We start from the raw sequence: 14,302 nt of genomic DNA, 5'->3' as shown, positions 1-14,302 counted from the left end.
AGGAAGAAAGGTCAGGCCACCCTAGTCTGGAGAGGCCATTTGTCCCTCATTGAGTAACTCCTGCTATATAGAAGTTAAACTGCCAGTAGCCAGGTTGTGACATTCCAAGGGACACCCACTGTATTAGTCAAAATTCTCCATAGAAACAGAAATGATGGTGTGTGTGTGTGTGTGTTTTATATAAGGAAATGGTTCCTAGGATTATGGAGGCTGGCAAGTCTGCAGTGTGGGCTAGTAGACTCAAGACCCAGGAGACCCAGTGGTGTGGACTGAGGCCAGAGGCATCTGCTGGAGAATTCCTTCCTCTTCTGAAGGCTGGTCTTTCTGTTTTGTTTAGGCCTTCAGCTGATGTTAATTCATCCAAGTACTGTCCAAGTTGACACATAAAATTAACCATCAGCCCTCCCTACAAGATGTGTTGCAGGCAAGGGCTCTGTAGAGGACATCATTCGAAACCCAGAACTTCTCTCAGAGCTCAGCATCTCAACTAAATATGCTTTATTAGGTAGAAATCTTAAAAGCTACTTGACTCACTAAACTAATAAATAAAAAAGCACTTTAGGGGTTCTGAAGCAGACACAAATGCAAGGAATTTAGGGGAGTATTGAGTGAAGAAGATGTGGGTGGAGTTCAGTATAATTGTGACTGTCACCTGTCGTGAGGATTATGGTTTGGCAAGAGGACAATAACCCCTTTCTTCTTTTTGTGCCTGGAATGTACTTACTAAACACAGTGCAGTGGGGTCTTCCTAGAGCCTCCTCTTTGATCTTTGGGGAAAACCTACCTGCTTTCTGGTGGAGAAGAGTATGGGGATTTGGGAAATCTCCCAGTCCTTGGAGAATTCTCACCACCTTCCCCTGCTGCTGGCTCTTCAGAGTTGGAGAATTGGAAAGCTAAAACACGTAATTGAAGTTTCCATAGCAGCTATCATTTGAACCATATCATCTCATATACACCTTGGGAGAATCTAATGAATTGGAGAGGTGCTTATGTTGTTATTCATGCTTACAGCAACCACAATTTTAAGTCTTCTAGTAAGTGTAGGATTTAGTGTAGTGTTTTGCATGTAGGCGCTCATTAAATATTTGACTGAAGAGAAATTTAATGAAATTGGGGTGTAGTTCAAAGAGTGTTTGCCTAGTGTGGGTGAGGCCCTGGGTTTAAATCCCTGGCCCCACCCTCAACAAAACATAAATAAAATAAAAAGAAACCTTGTTCTATTTCTGTATTTTTGTCTCTCCTCTGATTCCCCCCACCCTCGACCAGTGTTTGCTTATTATAAGAAGATAGAATAATAAAATGCTCTCTTATCTTAATTTAAGAGAAATTAAGGAAATTGATTTAGATCTGTTCCTTGAGGAGTTTTTAACTGAGGTTAACTTATCATAGCATTAGAATGGACATAAAATGCTTAGTACACAATACCATTGGATGCCTTTTAAAGTACTTCTAGATTTTCACCTTATTTTATTTCTCCTTCTTTAACTTGCCAAAGAGGTGGTGTGTTTCTTTCTCTATGATCTCTTACAGCAGAATGTTCATTAATTAAAATAGCTGCCCTTTTCCAGGAAACAGCTCATGTAGCGAGCAGCCTCTGACCCTGTTCTAAAAACAGACCCGAGCTGCTTGATACTGAGAGAAGAGTGGACATTGCAACTGTGTGAGCCAGCACAGGTAAAACAGCATGCTGTGTTTTAGGAGGATCTGTGTGCCTTTCCATGAATGTTTCCCTGGCTGTGAAAGTCACATGTGCTTCATATGTTTTGTAGAAAGTGAAATTCTCACCCACATTGTGGTGTCAATTTAGCCTGGTGGTTTCTACAAGATTTTCTTCTTTGTTTTTGCAGTGCTGGGAATTAAACTCAGGGCCTCACTTATGCTAAGCAAGTACTCTACGCCTGAGTCACATCCTCAGCCCTACCAGGGTTTTTTCTGAGTGTGTATACAGTATATACTTATTTAAAAATAGAATTGTCTATTTTTTCAATTTGGTTGTTCACTTATTTATATATTTTGGGAAATTTCCACATGAATTTTGCAAAATTTACTTTCTTTATGTACTGTGTATTTTTAAAGATAGCATAATATTTTACTCTATTGCTATACTACAGTTTGTTTAAACCAGTTCCTTAATAGATGCATGAGTTGGTAGCCTTTTATTTAAAAATCAGTTTTTTCCTTGAAAAATCATTGTTTTAGAGCAGATACACTTCTTATTGAACAGATTTATCACATATTTTGTTCACAGTGGAATACGGAGCATTTATACGTGTCTGGTACTTTTCTAAGAACTATCTTGCAAAAATTATAAGCATAGATCTGTAGTCTTATGAGGGAGTTACTATCATCATTCCTGTTCTAGGGATTCAAAAAGCCTCTAAGCTCTCTTATGCTGTTTGGGCCATCATAGGATGGCCCGAAAGACAGGGGTGAATAGATCAGACATGTGAGGACCCCTAAATCCAAAGATGCGCACAGAGCAGCAGCTGCCTTCTTGCAAGAGAAAGAAGAGTTTACAAGTTCTTATTGAAGTTAGGCATGTTAAATTTCCTTGCTGGTTGTCATATTGACAAGTAAAGACCTTCCTTCTGAGAACCTTGAGGATTTCTGTCCCCTTGGTTATTATCATATATAGTTTGGCATCTGTGCATCTCTTGCTGACTTCTTAATTCTGTTGAGAATTTACTTAATACACAGGGCCTTTCCTCAGAATTGTGTGTAGCCCTAGTGTGCCTTACCAGGCACTGAGGGATGTCAGCTGATGCTGAGATTGCTTATCCTTGGCCATGACCCGATCATCTTGATGGCCCATGTAAGCTAGCTGCTCATTGTTTTCTGCTGAACATGTAAACTCTTATTTTTTTTTTTTCTTTTTTGTAAGAGACAAGATCTTACTATTTGCCCAGCTAGCCCTGAGATCTTGGGCTTAAGCAATTTTCTTGCCTCAGCCTGGTAAGTAGTTAGGACTATAGGTGTGAACCTTTTGCACAGGGTGAAACTCTAGATTTTTGCCATTACCAATTGCTTGGTCTTAAGGAAACTCTCCTGAGACTAGAAAGTATGATTCATCTGTATAAATGTTGTTAAATTGATCCTAGGTATAATGCATTACATTTTCAGAAGGAAATGAAGGTTTATTCTATATTGCATTTTTTTTTATAGACCAAAGAGAACCAAGTTTAAAATATCACCAAAGGGAGGCTTTGTTCTGGTTATTGACTGCATGCAGTATAATAAACCACACCAGCATTTAGTAGCTTAAAACAGCATTTTATTTTCTTCCATGATTTAGTAAGTGAACCAACCAAAGTTCTATTTCATGCCATACCAGGCTGGGTGCTAGAACGGCTTTGGTGTCCTGAGGTTTGAATGGGAGCTCAGTTGGGACCCAGAAGTCCATAGGTCACCGTGTGTCAACATATGCCATCTTGTCTGAGTTCCAAAAGGGATGAGTTATTCACCCTTCCCCCTTGCCACCCAACCCACAAGGGTGAGGCAGGCACAGAAATTTTATAACAGATACTCCCTTTCAAAAAGGAATTAAGGGCTGCAGGGAAATTTGAACCCTCACACACTGCTGGAAGGATTATAAAATGATGGTGCATTTGCTTTGGAAAACAGTCTGGATGGTTCTCCCCAAACTTCAACCTAGAGTTGTCATAAGACTCAACTATTCTATACCTAGGCATATGCCCCAAAGAAATGAAAGCAAGTCCACACGAAAGACTATACATGCGAGTTTGTGGCAGCAGCATAACAGCCAGAAAGAATGTGGTAACGATCCAAATGTCCATCAACTGATAAATGGATAGGTAAAATGGTCTGCGTCCATAGAATGGAACATTTTTCAGCCATTAAAGAAACGAAGCACTGGTACCTGTTACAATATGGATGAACCTTGAAAATATGCTCAGTGAAAGCAGCCAGCCACAGAAGACCACATACTGTAAAATTTCATTTATGTGAAATGTCTCAAATAGGCAGATCTATAGAGATAGTAGCCTAGTGTTTGCTTCGGGCAGGGGAGGCTGCAGGGGGCGGTGATTGCTATAAGGTATATAGATTTCTTTTTGATGAGATGGAGCCATCTAAAATTGTTGTGTGCATCTGAGTATAGTAAAAACTTTTGAACTATAAATTTTAAATGAGCGAATTGTATCAGATGTAAATTATCTCATTACATTATTGTTTTATAGAGGCAGGAGAAAGAAACAGGAGTCACAGAACTCTCAGTGGTCTATAGCAGTTCTAACCTCCAGCTAGGTGAATGTCTTCATTTAGGGACCAGTTTACTACTTGGGTGGCTCTGTGGGTCTCATCTCTGTCCTCTTGGCCCCACTGGTTTCATTTTGAACCATCTATTCTCTTAGGGCTGTTGGAGCTTCCACTGTTATGTTTCTCTTAAAAGGGGGTGGTTTGTGTGGATCTCCTTGGGGTTGACAACATTAGGTTAAAAAACACGCCTACAAATCTCTTTAAAACAGGATTCTCTTTACCTGGGATCACCTTTAAGACAATGTGGTGTGAAAATAACTTTCTTGTTATAGAAGCTCTCTGTCTTTCAGATGGTTCTCAAGACACACACCCTTAAAATTCTTCAAAGCCTTTGGTCCAGCTCTAAGATTTAGAAAGCCTGGTTTTTGAAAACCAGCAGTACTTGCTTCACCTAGGAACTTATTACAGTGGTCAGGTCCCACCCCAGACCTGCTGAATTAGAAAGTAGGAGGGTCAAGCCTAGCAAACTGGGTTTTAATAAGCCTCTCAGCTGAGTCTGATGTACACAGTTTTAGATTCTCTGGTCTAACTGAAAGTATAAGCGACCACCTAAAAATCTTCATGAGATCTCATCAGAGGACCTTAAAACCACATCCTGTGGCTTTGTGGAACTGGCAGCACTGGCTGTGATCTTCACCCTGAGGCCTTTTTTTATTTTGAGTGTCTTTTGCTAAGATGCAGAAATGAGGAATAGTTTGATTTCTAAACCCACGTCCAAGCTTTTATATTTCCTCTTAATTCTTAGAAAAGAACCAGTTTCTTTTTTGGTTCACTATTCCTGCATTTTATCACAGGCTGCTAAATAAGCCACTTGACACTTTCAGCATTCTTCTTGGAATTCTTCTTAGATCCATGAATTGATTAGGTACTCTTTTAATTTTCCACATTACTGCATTAAATAACTTTACTAATTATTCTTAGTTCCTCATTTCTTCAGCTACCATTAATATTTCTTTCTGTTTTTAAATCTTTCCTAATAGCATCCAGCTTTTGTCTACCAAATGGACACAAAACCAGTACATTTTTTTTTTTTTTTGTTACATCAGAATCCCTACTTCTGGTAATACTTTTTGTTTCAGTTATCTCTTACTGCATAACACAAATCATCCTCAAATTTAGTACCTTAAAATGACAATTATTCTCTTGCTCACTATTTTGCAATTTGGAGTTTGGTAAGGATAGCTAATCTCTCATCTGTACTGTCAGCATGGGTATCTTGATTATGTGTATGGATTTATTTCCACAATGCCCCACTTACATGACTGACAAGTAGGTGCTGTCAGCTGGGATCTTAGTTGAGATTTTCAGCTTGGGTCTTGATTCTTCTCCAAGTTGGCTTGAGTGTGTGTGTGTATCTTCTCACAACATGGCAGCTGGACTCCAGAAAGTAGGAAGAAAGAAGTTGCCAGGCCTCTTAAAAATGAAGCTCGAGGGCTAGAGATATATCTCAGTTGGTAGAGTGCTTGCCTCGCATGCACAAGGTCCTGGGTTCAATCCCCAGCATCACAGACAGAAGAGGGCGCGCGCGCGCACACACACACACACACACACACACACACACACACACACAATTAAGCTCAGAATTGGAACAATGAGATTTCTCATCTTTTCTGCTGGACTAAGCAGTCCTAGGCCCAGCCCGGAGTCAAGGAGTAGAGAATAGACCTCCTCTTGGTGGAGGTAGTGACAAAGAATCTGTGGCTATCATCAATCCAATATATTCTGATGGCTGCTTTTCAGCAGCACTGAAAATACACTCTTGGCTTAAGGTTATGAGTTGGTAAAAAGTACTTGTCACTCAAAGAAGGGTTTCAAGATCTGGAAAGAGATTAAGTTAAAATCTTTTACATATAAAGCACCTCTCTTACTGTTTTAGACATTTTAAGTGTTAACAATTCATAGATGGACTGAGTTTTATTTTTATTAAGAATTAAAACATTTCTCATTAACAGAATAATACTCTGGTGTGTCACTAGTTGGTTGTCAAGTGATAAGGAAGTGTGCATTCATTTATATATCTTATTTGCTTGTGGTACTGGATTTTTTTTTTAATAAAGACAGGCTGCCTTATTGGTGGAGAAATAGTTCGCTTCCACAGACTTCCCTTCTCAAGATAATGATCGGGTGCTGCTGTGAACAATGAAGGGCAGAATCGGAGAGGGCTGTAGAAATGGTGGTGGGGAAGCACAAGGGTGAGTGATGGGGAGAAAGGATCTCAGGGCTTTCCACCGCTCGGGCCTTCAGTGTGCAACTGTGTCTAGATTTGTAGGGGAGGACAGAACAGATGGAAGCAGGAGTTGCTTCTGCTTTCGCTCATTAACTGGAACCATGTATTGGGTTTGCTCATACAGGACAGTAAATGGCTTCCTGAATTTTCTAAGCACTTAGGTTTAAGTAAATTTCTCCCTATTCAATTTGGAGTTCTATTTTTAAAAAAATCAAATTACTTCTCTACTGCAGAAGTGATTCAACAGGGTTTATATCCATCCTGTAGCTTTAAAATTCATAGAATTTAGTATTAGATCCATTTATTTTCTACTTTTGGCTTGCTTTCTTTTTTTTTTTTTTTTTCTTCAGTATTGGGTATTGAACTCAGGGCTGCTCTACCTCTCACCTTACTTCCAACTCCCCTCTTTTTTTTCTTCTTTTTTGGGACAAGGTCTCACTAAGTTGCTGGGGCCGCCTCAATCTTGTGATTCTCCTGCTTCAGCCTCCCAAGTAGCTGGGATTACAGGTATGTGTGCCCTGCTCGGTTGTTGGACTTTCGATCTAATGATTTTGGTTTTGGTTATACATTTACTTGAGAGCACCAATTAGTTGTTTTTAAGTGTGGAAATAACTTGAATATTTTTCTTCACTTTGATCATTTGTAAAAATGTTTGGGGCAATACTAGTTTCCTTTACTTGATTTTGGTTTTACTGAATAATTGTCAAATATGACTGATAGTGTTTCTTATTTTTCGCTCCTCGCCCCTCCCCCACACCCCTTGTGCTGGGGATTGAACCCAGTGCCTCACACGTGCTAGGCAAGCTCTGTACCACTGAGCTGTGTCCCTAGCCCTTGGTTCTTCTCTTTGTGTTTTTCATGTCTGTCTTCCTCATACCCTACCAAGTCCGGTGAAGTATTTAGGAATAAGATTCTGGGTGCTGGGCAGGAGGCATGTTGATTGTGATACCATATGTAATGCTGTATGAGGAGTTCTTCTAGAAGCTTTGATACTCCATCCCTTTGTCAAGTTCTCTGGCATGATATCACTACCCACAATTTCAAAAATAATTTCCACACTTGTTTCAGACATAATCTTCTTCTTTGTTACCAGAAATTGTAATTCCGTTTTCTGTGGGAGGTGCTAGGCACTCAATTCATTGAGAGGTTGCTGAGCAAGGACTGGTAACGCATTCTGGGAGAGATGGTGTGGACAGGGAGTTGTAACCACTGTCCTTTGCTTCTTCTCTAATATTCATGGTCTTTCACAGCCAGACTTGAAAACTGGAGGTAGTTGTCTGAAGTTCTGGATTACACGCTTACATATTGTTCATTGCCTCCGAGTGATTGATGTGATTTGAGCACAATCACAACAATCACACCTCTTGCCTTCACAACCACTTCAGTCTTACTTAATAGGACCTTATTTCAGGGTTTGTAAAATCCTCTGCATTCTATTTTATCCTCCTCCTGGTGAGAATATATTCTCATACAAAATGCAAAAATTGTTCTTTATTTCAACTGAGTATAGGTACATAACCTCCTGATTACCTTCCAGGTATTTCTTGCTGAATTCACATATATGGGCTAAATAATCTTAGTTGTCTACAATTTTTCTTATATGTTCTACCTTTCCTCATAGCTCTAATAAATTAGCCACGTAGTTACATACATTTAATATTTAGCAGAATTATTAAATTTCTACTTGATCTTCTCTCTATAGATATATAAGCAGCAAAATTCATAAAGCATTATATTCTTCCCCTACCTCTTCTAATACATAATTCATGAAATAATGTCAGAGTTGTAATGGGTCCTTGAAATTGTGGAATTTAGAGTCCTCTTGCAGATATTGCATGTGTTGATGTTCAGGCTTGATGCGTATTATAGACTACATAACCCAGAAAAATGGGAAATGGTGCTACTGTGACTCTCTTCATGTTTCATCTGCCCAGTAGGCTGTTTTAATAAAAATTTATTATCATGTCCTATTCATTTCTTCATAAATTGTGTAAATTTATCTTTTGGCATATTTTGCTTATTTGCTTTAAGTGTTTTTTCTTGATTTTTAAATTTTTGTTAACCAAGATCATTTTGACTTTCAAAATTTGGACTTCCTGTTTTGTTTTTTTTTTTAACATTTACAAACCATTTCTAGTTTCAAAAATGATATACCCATAAAAACTACAAGGTGTTGATTAAAGAAATCAAAGAGTTAGTTAATAAATGGAGAAATATGTTATCTTAATTGGTTGGAAGACTCAACATAGCAAAAATTTAACTTCTCTCAAATTGATATATAAATTTAACCCAATTCCTACAAAAATTCTAGGAAGGTTTTTAAGCTCTAGAAAAAGATTATTCTAAAGTTTGCATGGAAAGACAAAGTAACTAGGTTAACAATTTTGAAAAAGAATAATGTGAGAAGAATCAATCTACCCAATATTAAGATTCATCATATAGTTATCAAGACTGTGGTATTGAAAGAGAGAAAGACAAACACAGGAAATATAGAATCCAGGAATAGCCACATACTACTATGGCCAATTGATCTTTAAAAAACTGTGCAAAAGTATTACAGTCAAGAAGGATGGTCTTTTCAGTAAATGGTTATCCAATGGATGCCCAAACCCAAACAAACAAACAAAAACTGTCTAAACCTCAGACCTTTATACAAAATTAGCTCAAGTAGATCATTAATTTAATTTAAATATAAAACTATGAACTTTTAAAAGAAGATATGGGGGGGGGGAAATCTTCAGTGTCTATAGTTTGGCAAAAAGTTTTAAGCCATAGCACCAAAAGCATAATCCATAAAAGAAAAAAAAACCTAATTTCATTAACATAAAAAAGTTTTGTTCTGCATTAGACTGTCAATAGGGTTAGGACTGGGGTGTGACTCAGTGTTAGAATCTGTGGTTTTCATGTGTGAGACCACAGGTTTAATCCCCAGTACCACCCCAACCCTAGAAAAAAAGGCAAGATGTAAATTGGTTTCAGGGGAATCATTTGGCATAGAACTCTGCCTAGAATACATACTAAAATCTCAAAACTCAATGGAAAAAACATATTTGAATGATTAATTAGAAAATGGGCAAAGTATTTAACACAATTAACCAAAAAGAAAATGCAGATGACAAATGAAAACATGCACATGTGGATACTTACCATTGAATCTAGTATTTGTACTTCTGGACATTTATCTTATAGAGAAGTGAAAAGTTGGATCTGTATTAAAACCTGTACATGAATGGTTAGACCAGTTTTATTTGTAATGACCAAAGCCTGTAAACAATCAAATGTTCTTCAAAATAAGAATGACTTAACCAACTATGGTACGTCTACACATGGAATTTTGTGCACAAGAATATATTGGTATTTGCAAGACATTGAATGAGTATCAAGGGCATTAGGCTAAGTTAAAAAATAATAATTTCAAGAAGTCACTACTGTATGATTACTCTTATATAATGTTCTTTAAATAATAAAATGATAGTGTGAAGAATGCACTCAGGGTGGCCAGGGGTTAGGGAGGACAGAGAAAAGGGTGTTGGGTTGACTAAAGGAGTAGCACAAGGGAGCTCTTTGGGAATGGAATGGTCTGCATGTGGATAACGGTGGTGGTTGTTGACATGAGTCCCTACAAGTGATGGAATGGTATAGAACTAAATGCCTTGTACCAATGTCAGTGGCCTGGCTATAAGATGGAGTCATTAAAGGAAACTGGGTAAAGGGAATACTCAACCTCTCTACTATTTTTGCAGTTTCATTTGAGTCTATAATTATTGCAAAGTAAAAAGTTAAAAAACAAAACAAAAAACCAGGAAGATATACCCAGAGACTAGACTGTGCTATTCACAGTTTAAAGGTTCCTTTTTTTTTGAAGTATATTTTTAGTTATAGGTGGACACAATATCTTTATTTACTTTTATGTGGTGCTGAAGATAGAACCTAGTGCCTCACATGTGTAGGCACTCTACCACTGAGCTATAGCCCCAGCCCTCAAAGCTTCCTTTTAAAATTAAATTAACTCAAATAAAATTGATTTTAATTCCTTGGTCACATGAGCCATGTTTCAAGTGTTCATGTGGTTATCTTATTTTTTTTCTCCACATTTTTAAATTAGTGCATTATAGTTGTACATATGGTGAGATTTGTTGTTACATATTAGTATATGCACACATTTTACTAATACAATTTGGCCAATATTCCTCCCTGGGACTTCCCTGATCCCTCCCTTCCTTCTACCCCCTGGTCCCTTTCCTCTATTCTACTCATCTTCCTTTGTTTTTCTGCAGTCACCCCCTCACGCCTAGCTCACTGCCCCCCCCCCCCCCCCCCGACTCCCATACCTACCTTTCTTTCTTTAATTCTCTAGCTTCCACATATAAGAGAACAAACATATGCCCCTTGACCTTCTGAGTTTGGCTTATTTTACTTGAGAGTTTCAAGTTTTGTCCATTTTCCTGCAAATGACATAATTTCATCTCTCTATGTTTGAATAAAACTCTGTTGTGTATATACACCACATTTTCTTTGTCCAGTCATCTGTTGATTGACACCTAGGCTGGTTCCATAGTTTGGCTGTTGTCAGTTGTGCTGCTATAAAATGGGCATTCATGTATAGCTATAGCGTGATGATTTTAATTCTTGAGGATGAACACGGAGGAGTGGTATAGCTGGGTCATAGGGCGATTTCATGCCTAGCCTTTTTGAGGAACCTCCATACTGATTTCTGTAGTGGTTGTACTAATATACAGTCCCACCAACAGTGTAAAAATGTTCCTTTCTCTCTACATCCTTTCCAGCAGTTATGGCTACCTTATTATGTGTCAGAGATGTAGAACATTTTTGTCACCACGAAAAGTGCTGCTTGGCAGTGTACATTAGACAAACCCTTCCGCAGTATGAGTTGCCACATGCATTGGTACCTACACATTTCTCAGTGAACTGTCTTGAATTTATAAGTCAAAAAGCAGTGGTCTGTACTAGTAAAATTAAAGAGAAGAAATGCATTTAACACGTTTTTTTTAAAAAAAATATTGTAATTTTCTTTCTTTTTATGCAGTACTGGGGAATGAACCCAGGGCCTGTCTATGCTAGGCAAGTGCTCTACCTCACTCTAAGCTGCATCCCTCTCCTTTTCTATATTTTGAGATAGGGTCTCACTAAGTTGCCCAGGCTGACCTCAAAGTTATGATCTTTCTGTCTCAGTCTCTCAAGTAGCTACAGTTGTATCCTTATATTTTTAATAAGGAAGTGAAACATTTGTTTCATGTTTGAAATAGGAATAAGGTTTTTTCCCCTTTATCTGCCAAAACAGTTGCTTCTCCCATCCCCTCCCCCATCACAACAAAACATGCATAGGAGATGGGCAAAATAGAGGGGATGGTGGTGGTGGAGAAAGAAATCAACTTGAAAAGACTTGGAAAGTATTTTTAATATCCCATAGGTCTTGTTTTTTTCTGTTTCTTGGTAACCAGCTTACCACTGGTAGCTTACCACTGTAGAGGAAGTGCAAGCCGACCTTAAATCAGAAAGCTATTTCTGGCTCAAAGTGACCTTAAGGAAGTGACAAATTTACTCTTCTTGTTTTTTCTCATAGCCAGTCAGCAAATTAAGATAAAAGTGACTATTGCTGGGTGAACTGCAGGGCTGCAAGATATGTTACTCTAAAACGATCCCATGTACTGGGTTATGTGTAAAAGTATTTGCCTAAAAGTAGATGCAATACAAACTTTTGAGGAATTTAGCTATGAAAATGACCAGGAGTTAGAGAAAGTTTACCAGCATAGAAAGTTTTAGGTTCCTTTAAGAGGGAAAACACAAGGAAATAATGACATAGGGCAGAAGTTTTTAGTTTAAATGATCTGTGGATGGTCTTAGTTTTACCATCTATAAAGTGGGCCCCATAGTATCTTTTTGTTATGATTGCTAATGAGGCAAGCACATAGTAAGTCGGTGACAATTACTGATGATAAGGTTGATTTTATAAAGACATGGAATATAATGATGGTGGTGTTAGGAGCAGATAAGTAGCTTTGCTTATTTTCCTTTTATGAAACTTCCTATTTAGCCATGTAATAATTTAGGAGGGCTTTAAACATTTAGCTTTCTAACAAATTGTGTTTCCTAAAGCCTTCTGAAATTTAAGTGTTTGTATGATTAAATTGGTCAAAATCACTTGATGTGAAATCGAGAGAGAGAAATCTGTTTCTGTAGAGTCTAGCAAACCAACATATGAGCAGCGAACTCAGAAAAATAGCACACATTTATGAGACATTTTATTTCAGTGCACTCCCTGCAACATTTTTCTACAGCTGTATCCACATAATATCTGAACAGTGAGAAGGTCTAGTCAATTCTAAAGATACATAAAAATTTACGAGGTACAATCAAACTCAATCTTCAGGAGACATTCCACATAAATTTTCTTTTTTCTTTTGCTGCTCAAAGTGCTAAAACATTGAAAAAGATGTCAAGAACAAGGGCCAAAAATACACATTAGGCTCCTTGCCACTGTAGTACCAAGTAGCCATGCAGGGAAGTTCCAATTTTTGCCCACAGGTCACTGGCATGTCTGGGTAGGTTGAAGTTTCCTGCCATACTTCTCTGACTAAAGACAGAAACCCAAATGCTTACATCCTCATTTGTGTCACTCATGCCTGAGCATAACATTAGTACTTCCTGTTCAAAACTTAGCCTCCATCTGCTGAGCTCACCTTCAACTTTCAGCCAACCTGGGTGAAGATGGTGGCTTGACTTGCTGAGGTTTGGAAACCATTAGGCATCAGTTAGATGCCACTAATCTATGTGAATCTTCCACGTCTCACTATGACACCTTTCACTTTATAGAGATTGGCTCCTAAAACTTATAATAATGACAGTGTCATTGACAACAACTGATTGTTGCAGATGGGTTACTACCTCTCCAAATCCCCACTCATGGAGGCATTATACTGGATGATGGGGTGTTTAAGAAAGAGCTAATCAGTTAGATGTATATTGTCTTGGAAATTGCACCAAAAGAGTCTGTTAGAAGCTCTGAAGTATATATAACTTGTCTCCCTAGTGTCAGTATAGCAATATCCAGCCTGCCTTAACACACTTTTTTTTTTTTTTTTGCAGGGTTGAACTCAGGGGCACTGAGTCAGTGAGCCACATCCCCAGCCCTATTTTGTATTTTCTTTAGAGACAGGATCTCACTGAGTTGCTTAGGGCCTCGCTTTTGCTGAGGCTGGCTTTGAACTCATGATCCTCTTGCCTCAGCCTCTCTAGCCTCTGGGATTACAGGTGTATGCCACCGTGCCGGGCCTGCCTTAACACTCTTGGCCTAATTTTTTTTACCTAATTTTTCTTTTAAGACTGACATTTTTAATGTATACTTCTCTGAGCAGTTTCTTCCACGATTCTGCTTGTTGGTTCATAAGTGTATTAAATGATTTTTACCCTGTACATCAACATTTTCTCAAGTGTTCTCAGAGTACTGTCAGGTACTTTCAGTTGATATTTGAAGAAGTGGTGTTATAAACTGGAACTAAATTTAGGTATTATAGTTTGATTCCAACTACATCATCTAACTATCCCATGGAAAGGGAAATTAGAATTTGGATTATTATGTAAATGTTGAGTCTACATGGTGATAAACCTTTAGGTGTTTTGAAATGCCTATGTTATGAGATCTATTAACTAAAATATTCTTCCTAATAAGTAATTTATACACACAAGGATGAGAAATTTGCTTATTGATGCTTTTACTACATTAAAACTCTGATTTTTTTTTTTTAAATATTTTTTTAGTTGTAGATGAACACAATACCT

The 14,302-nt window shown here is 38.0% G+C and overlaps 1 protein-coding gene across 2 annotated transcripts in view; it reads left to right on the top strand.

Moving 5' to 3' along the window:
• The window catches only part of Fgd4 (FYVE, RhoGEF and PH domain containing 4), a 199,499-nt gene that overhangs the window by 48,194 nt on the left and 137,003 nt on the right, over nt 1-14,302 (top strand). The window lies entirely within an intron of this gene.

The sequence above is a fragment of the Marmota flaviventris genome, chromosome 3 (genome assembly GCF_047511675.1).
Source record: "Marmota flaviventris isolate mMarFla1 chromosome 3, mMarFla1.hap1, whole genome shotgun sequence".
In the NCBI taxonomy this organism is placed as follows: Eukaryota; Metazoa; Chordata; class Mammalia; order Rodentia; family Sciuridae; genus Marmota; species Marmota flaviventris.
The sequence above is the reverse complement of the archived record's forward strand: the minus strand, read 5'-3'. Positions and strand labels throughout refer to the sequence as shown.